Source organism: Periplaneta americana, chromosome 9 (genome assembly GCF_040183065.1).
Source record: "Periplaneta americana isolate PAMFEO1 chromosome 9, P.americana_PAMFEO1_priV1, whole genome shotgun sequence".
In the NCBI taxonomy this organism is placed as follows: Eukaryota; Metazoa; Arthropoda; class Insecta; order Blattodea; family Blattidae; genus Periplaneta; species Periplaneta americana.
In genome coordinates this window covers 47410793-47416792 of record NC_091125.1, presented here as the reverse complement: position 1 = coordinate 47416792, position 6000 = coordinate 47410793, and the positions used below count along the sequence as shown (strand labels likewise).

The 6000-nt window shown below is 31.6% G+C and overlaps 1 protein-coding gene across 4 annotated transcripts in view; it reads left to right on the top strand.

Annotated features, from left to right (window-relative positions):
• The first annotated feature begins 211 nt into the window (after positions 1 to 211).
• Positions 212 to 6000, top strand: part of DNAlig3 (DNA ligase 3) — a 590685-nt gene continuing 584896 nt past the window's right edge. For 2 of the 4 annotated variants that reach the window (XM_069834626.1, XM_069834625.1), the window contains exons 1-2: positions 212 to 366; positions 2185 to 2229. The gene's annotated coding sequence lies outside the window, so the exon portion shown is untranslated. The remainder of the gene's footprint in view (positions 367 to 2184; positions 2230 to 6000) is intronic. The other 2 variants (XM_069834628.1, XM_069834627.1) reach the window with 2 other exon arrangements.

Here is a 6000-nt window from a genome sequence, read left to right as displayed (position 1 = left end):
GAACACTCATTAAATGGACACAAGCATGAAACTCATTTACCTAGAACATAGACATTTAACGACAAAGAATTCAAAAAGTGAAACCATACTGAAAATGCGCAAGAGAACAGAAAAAAAATTGGACTCTGTTGCAGACTTTGTTACACAACATTAACAAATGTCTGATCTAGTATTTTTCTATAACAGAGGTTGGTACCATATATTTTTGTTGGAGGTTTACTCTAATGACGATCGGAACATTCTGTTCGATGGTTTAAAACTCTGTGGCGGCGTTGCCAGTGGAATTTGATTGTTTGTGTAGATAAGTTAGTAAGGTATTTTATCTGCGAACAGTGTTGAGGGATTATTACTTTAACTTTTCACAAGGTAGTGTTAGTTGAAGAACATCGTAACGTTTCCATGTTCTTAGAGCTTAAATTAAATTTAATGTTAAATAATGCCAATATTTCTAACATAACCTATAATGTACGGTATCTGATTATGCTAAAGAAGTGCAATTTTTTTTACTTAGGATATCATGATTTTGTGTTTCGCTATTTCAGATAATATTGTCTCAGTTAAAATTAATTACAGAAATGAATTTCCTAGATTTTATTTCCTCACAATACATAGTGACACTGACACAGTGAATGCAGAAAACTCACGGAATACATGCTCAAACATGTTCATTTAATTAATTGTATATTATGTCCAATTTAAATTAAGTTAATGTCCTATTTCCTATTATAACTTAGTTTGTAATCTTAAAGTATGTTTTACTGTTTTGGACTATTCAATGTTAAATAATATTTAAGATATTATGTTGGTGTAGGATTGTAACTTTAGTGTACCGGTAATCTGTTGGCCTTTTACGTTAATTATTATTATCAATTTAATTTTACACAATTTATCTTTATCTCCTGAAGAATACGAGAAATTGGCATTTTGTCTTTTTTTTTTTCGTGATGCTAGTGTTTGTCAAACAAGTTGAGTAAAAATTGATTTTCTTTTTCTGGCTGAACTGTTAGGAGTTTCAATATCTTAAACCTATTATGTGTTGCCATAATTTAAATTATTGTTGTAGAATGAAGTTGAAATTTATATGGTATCAGTAACAGTTAAGCAACAGATGATGATTGCAGGTTCAAATCTGTTTTGAATTTTATTTTGAAATAGATTTGTGTGGTAAAGTAACTTTTAGAGTATGTTGTGATTTCGAAGAATTTTGTAGAGCCTAATGTTAATTGAGTTTATTATTGTCTACAAAACCAGCAAATTCACTTACTGCTTGATATTACCTCATGTTTTATGTGTCGTTACCGATATTACAAATTACATCATATGATGTAACACTGACATGAATACACAGAAGTTGGAATTTGTTTTAACTCGAAACATTCACACAGCTTCTTTACCATGTAGTAGAATTTATGAAAAAAAAAATAGTCGGCTAACATAAGCATTTTACCTGTATTAAATAATTTTATGCAATTCTAATTAGCCTATACAACATTAATAAAATAGGCCTACTTAATGTGCATTGTATAGTCTTGCTAGTATTTAAGATTCTGCGTTGTTTCAGTAAGCTAAGATAAAATTTCATGAATAAGTGATTTTGTAAAACTGACTTTGGTCAAATGAGAAAACTATGGATGGAAGTAGTTATAACGAATTCTAAATAGGCCTAATATGATAAAAGCAGGCCTTTACATGAAAAAACCCCGGGGAAAATTGCATAACATTTCACTTAATATTCTTTAGCTTGACTTAGGCCTTCTCTCGAGGTTACCAAGACTTAGTTAGGGCCTATTAAGAAATTTCCACCCTCTACACCCAAAGAGGAAAGTAGACCCTAATAAACGGAATAAAAGATTTTAGAAAAATAGTTGTAAGCATGTGTGCATTTATGTATTTTGTTGAGATTGACTTTTCCATTTATTTTAAAGAAACGTGTTCATAGTAAGAAAATTGACATTTACGAGAATAATCGTAACGATTTTTGGGTAAAAATGCCCTGAGAAAAAGTTTTTATCGTTTCTTTATGCCTTTATGTCTTTCCCATTTAATTGGGGCTAATTAGCTACAAATATGTATCTTAAGTAAAGATTCAAATTATAAAAGAATAAGCTTCAGTTGCATTACTGTAACAGAAAACCATTACTTATGTTTTTTACGCTATGTGCTTAAATGGGTTTTTATTTTCAGATATCTTGGACAGAAGTTTCTCATTCAGTGCTTCAAATAAAGTTTGTAAGTAGTTTATATTTTTGTATAACTCACTGGGCAGTAGTGTAGGCCTACTGGGTGCGTACAAAGTTACACCCGATTTCTGTTCATGCAAGCATACCCCAACTACAAGAATTAGTATTATTAATATTATTGTTATTATTTTGTGAATCTGTTTTGAGTGTGAGTAGAATTATTGTCATGGTTATTGTTATCGTTTGTTTCAGATAACTATAGTGTTGAAACAAACTAATAATAGGCATATTCCTTGCATTAAAAATCAGGCGTAATTTTGTACATATTTGGTACAGTCTCTAACACTTTGTTCCTTAAATATTTTTATTAACTTTTTAACAGAAAAATTTAATTTCAAGTACCTAGTCTCTGTTAATACTTTTTTATAAAGTGGCGACTATTCTTGCTTTGTGCTATGCATCATGACCTCGTTTAGTTCGTGCAAGTAGCCAACTAGGTATGCGAAGTTTCGTTGAGCAAGTTATGCAAATACCAAGAAAATATCATAAACAGATCTTGGTTTTCAAATATTTCGCCTTGAGACAACAGAAAAACATTTATTTTTGACCAGTAAAAGAAAATAGTAAATAATATTATTATTTTGTCAAATAAGTGCTTAAAAATAAATGTTCGAAATCTTGTATTATGGTAAATGACTTTAGAAATAATGCTATCAGTATACGATACTGTTCAGCAATAGCTCACTGAGCCACCTAATGAATTATGACGAAAGGATAAATGAGTGTAATAAAAACTTACAAAGTACATGTAAGGTTTACTGACCATTTATTGGCCAGGAGCCTTTTGACCAATGTAATGGAAACCGTTTTCAACGTGAAATAATTAATGCAAACTGGTACTGCTTTTCAGCCTTAAGTTCAAACTACTTCCATAGCGTTTAATCTTACCTTCAATTACAAAAAATATTCTAAATGATGTCATAGACATCATTTAGATAAATTGAACAGTACCGTAAAACTGGGTGAATAGGGACGAATTTTTTTTTAATTAACTTATTTATTTCTTTGTGTCAGAGTAAATATAATAATATGAGTGTCTATTTGTTCACTCCTTATGAATAATACATATAGGCCTGTTATCTTATTATATTTAATCTTTGACCCAAAGAAATATAAAATAGTGAAATTCGTCCCTATTCACCCCATTTTACCGTAGGCCAATTCTTCTTGTGTAATGTTTTAATGTTTCAAAGTATATTATGAATCATGTAATGGGCTCTCGTGTAACTGATGAGGTATTTTCGAACTCCAATAACGATTGTTTTAGGAATTTTTATTATCTTGATAAATGTAGCTAATGCCAGTAAAAGTATATTGGGTCTGGGTTCACAATCCCATTATGTACAGGCTACGAAAACCAATTGCAGAACTAGATCCTAGCATTGGTAAGTCTTTGAATCCACGTGAAACTTCACAGTGTGCTTTTATACTTGTGAGAGATTTCTTATACATCTTTCTAATGATCTAATTTAATTTCTTTTCTTTTCTGTTAAAATACTCTTTCCCTTGTTTGCTTTCTGTCCGATACCGAACAAATAGTGCAAAATTTCTTGTGAAGTCTCATTGTCATTGACTTGCCTAGGACATTTATGTTATCATAGGAATTTTTTTCACAAAGTCAATTATAAATGTAAGTACAGTGCTCCAACCAGGAGAATGCATATGACAACGGAGAGGTGTGCAGGGAGATCTATTGCTCACAAGTAGATTCTAGGTTTGTGATTGGCTGGTGATAAGACGAGACTATCAGCTAGCCTATTTCAGACTTTGAAACATTGTCCTCGTATTGTTCAATAGAACATTGCATTGCGATTAAGTATCCGATTGTTGCTTTCTTAGCAAGTAGTAGCATAATATGGTGTCACGCATCGCCCCAATTGTTATTCAGATGCTTTCTCCTGGTTAGAACACTGTACTTATAACATTATTCTTACTTAGAGATAATATTCACTCATAACACAAGCCGTTCCACACTTAGTTCATGTTTTAAGGTCTTCCTCGACTTCAGATCCACTAGACTGTGATAAGGACAGCCAATTGTCTTAGTATTGGTATTGGGTATTATGCAGTAAGTGCTGAGTCAGTCCAATAGCCTGAATAGCAGAAATTGTGAATGGTCTTCCCTATATGGAGTTTCAGGAGAATGGGGAAGACCTGTACATGCCTGTGATATTGTTATAACTCTTTTTTATGCTTAGTTCTATATTGTTCACAAGTAAGAGAGAAGGTTGTGGAGCTGAAAAAATGTATTTCATGGTTTGGTGTATGTGTATTTTCAATATACATTAACTTAAGTTAAAAATTGAGTGTTCTGCCACATGTGCATGTGTTTGTGTGCCCTGTTTATTAAATGATTTTGCTCATGCACACTATTTTGATTTAATATTCGAATCATATATTCAAAGAGAATCTTTGTGCTTTTTTATCTTTTCATAGGCTATCTGGAGAACAGATTTCCTCAACTTTCTATAAAAATCTTGATATAAGACATCTAGAGCATGGTACTGACGACATTACCTCTTAGTTCAAAGGTCCAAAAATCAAAAACACTGTATCTGTCTGTTTTTTGTATGTCTCTGTGATGTGTGTATGGATATTCTACCTTTTTATTCATATGTATAGTGAAATGAGAATAGAAAATGAGGTATGTAGTAATTGACATAGTTTTGCATAAAACTAGGCCTACTATTTCTTAGGTACTGAGTCCTATGTAAAGTATGTAAACTTGGTTGGATCAGAATTAGACTTTTGGGCAGGCCTATTCCACCGTGTCTTGGAACTTTACATTACCAACGTTTTAGAACTACTTACAGGTTCCATCATCAGAGCAAATAGGAAAGGGTCGCCTCCATTGTTGGCTCATTACACGAGGCTAATCCGGACGACTGAACAATGGTTTTAATTGACTATTTGTATAGAAAACTAATTGCTGAAGTCAAATGCGACACTTGAAAAAAACGTGAACATGTATTACAATGAAAGTGCATGTGAAACAGAATTATAATTGATTCTGGATTAATACAAGTAATTTTTAATCAGGTTTTAGATTTGGAGTTCATTGATTTCTTTTTTGCTAACTAGGATTTCCACTTTTCTGTTTAAGTAGTATTTGGTGGTACTTTCAATTCTCTTTTAATTTGCTTACAAGGCCAATTCATGGAAATAAGAATAAGAATTTGAATGTTTTTATTCTTGCTTTGTATTTTAGTGAGCTTGGGCTGCCACTGTAAAATAATTTCTGAATCTTTATTAGGCCTATATTCACTTTCAGAGTTTACATTTTCATTTGACAAACATTTCAGTAACATTTGTTTGTTCTGTTTTTTTTTTTTTTTTCAAAGTTTCATTTTGCAGTGTGTTTATTGTGTGCTACACTATTAATTTTATCTTATTCTGTAGTCAAATGTGTGGAAATTTCTAACCTGTTTTATGCAGTTTGTTGAGTTTCCTTTTTCTTTTCTTTGTTAGCCTTTTTCTACGTCTGCTGTCAGAGATTTTCATGTCAGGTTTAAGAATTTATTTTAAATATCCAATTTTGCACTGCCTCAATTTTTTTTTAAAGTTTTATGAATATACTTTCTAAGGAACTGAGGTATGCAGGAAGCAGATACAAATTTGTTAATTTATGCTGACGCATGCAACACAATAAAGCACCAGATCTCATGTCTTATCTGATTTAAAATGAATATCATAGCCACAAAATCTGGATTTTTTAATAGGTACCCTTTAAGTTGTCTTCAAGGTATGATATATGAAAAAA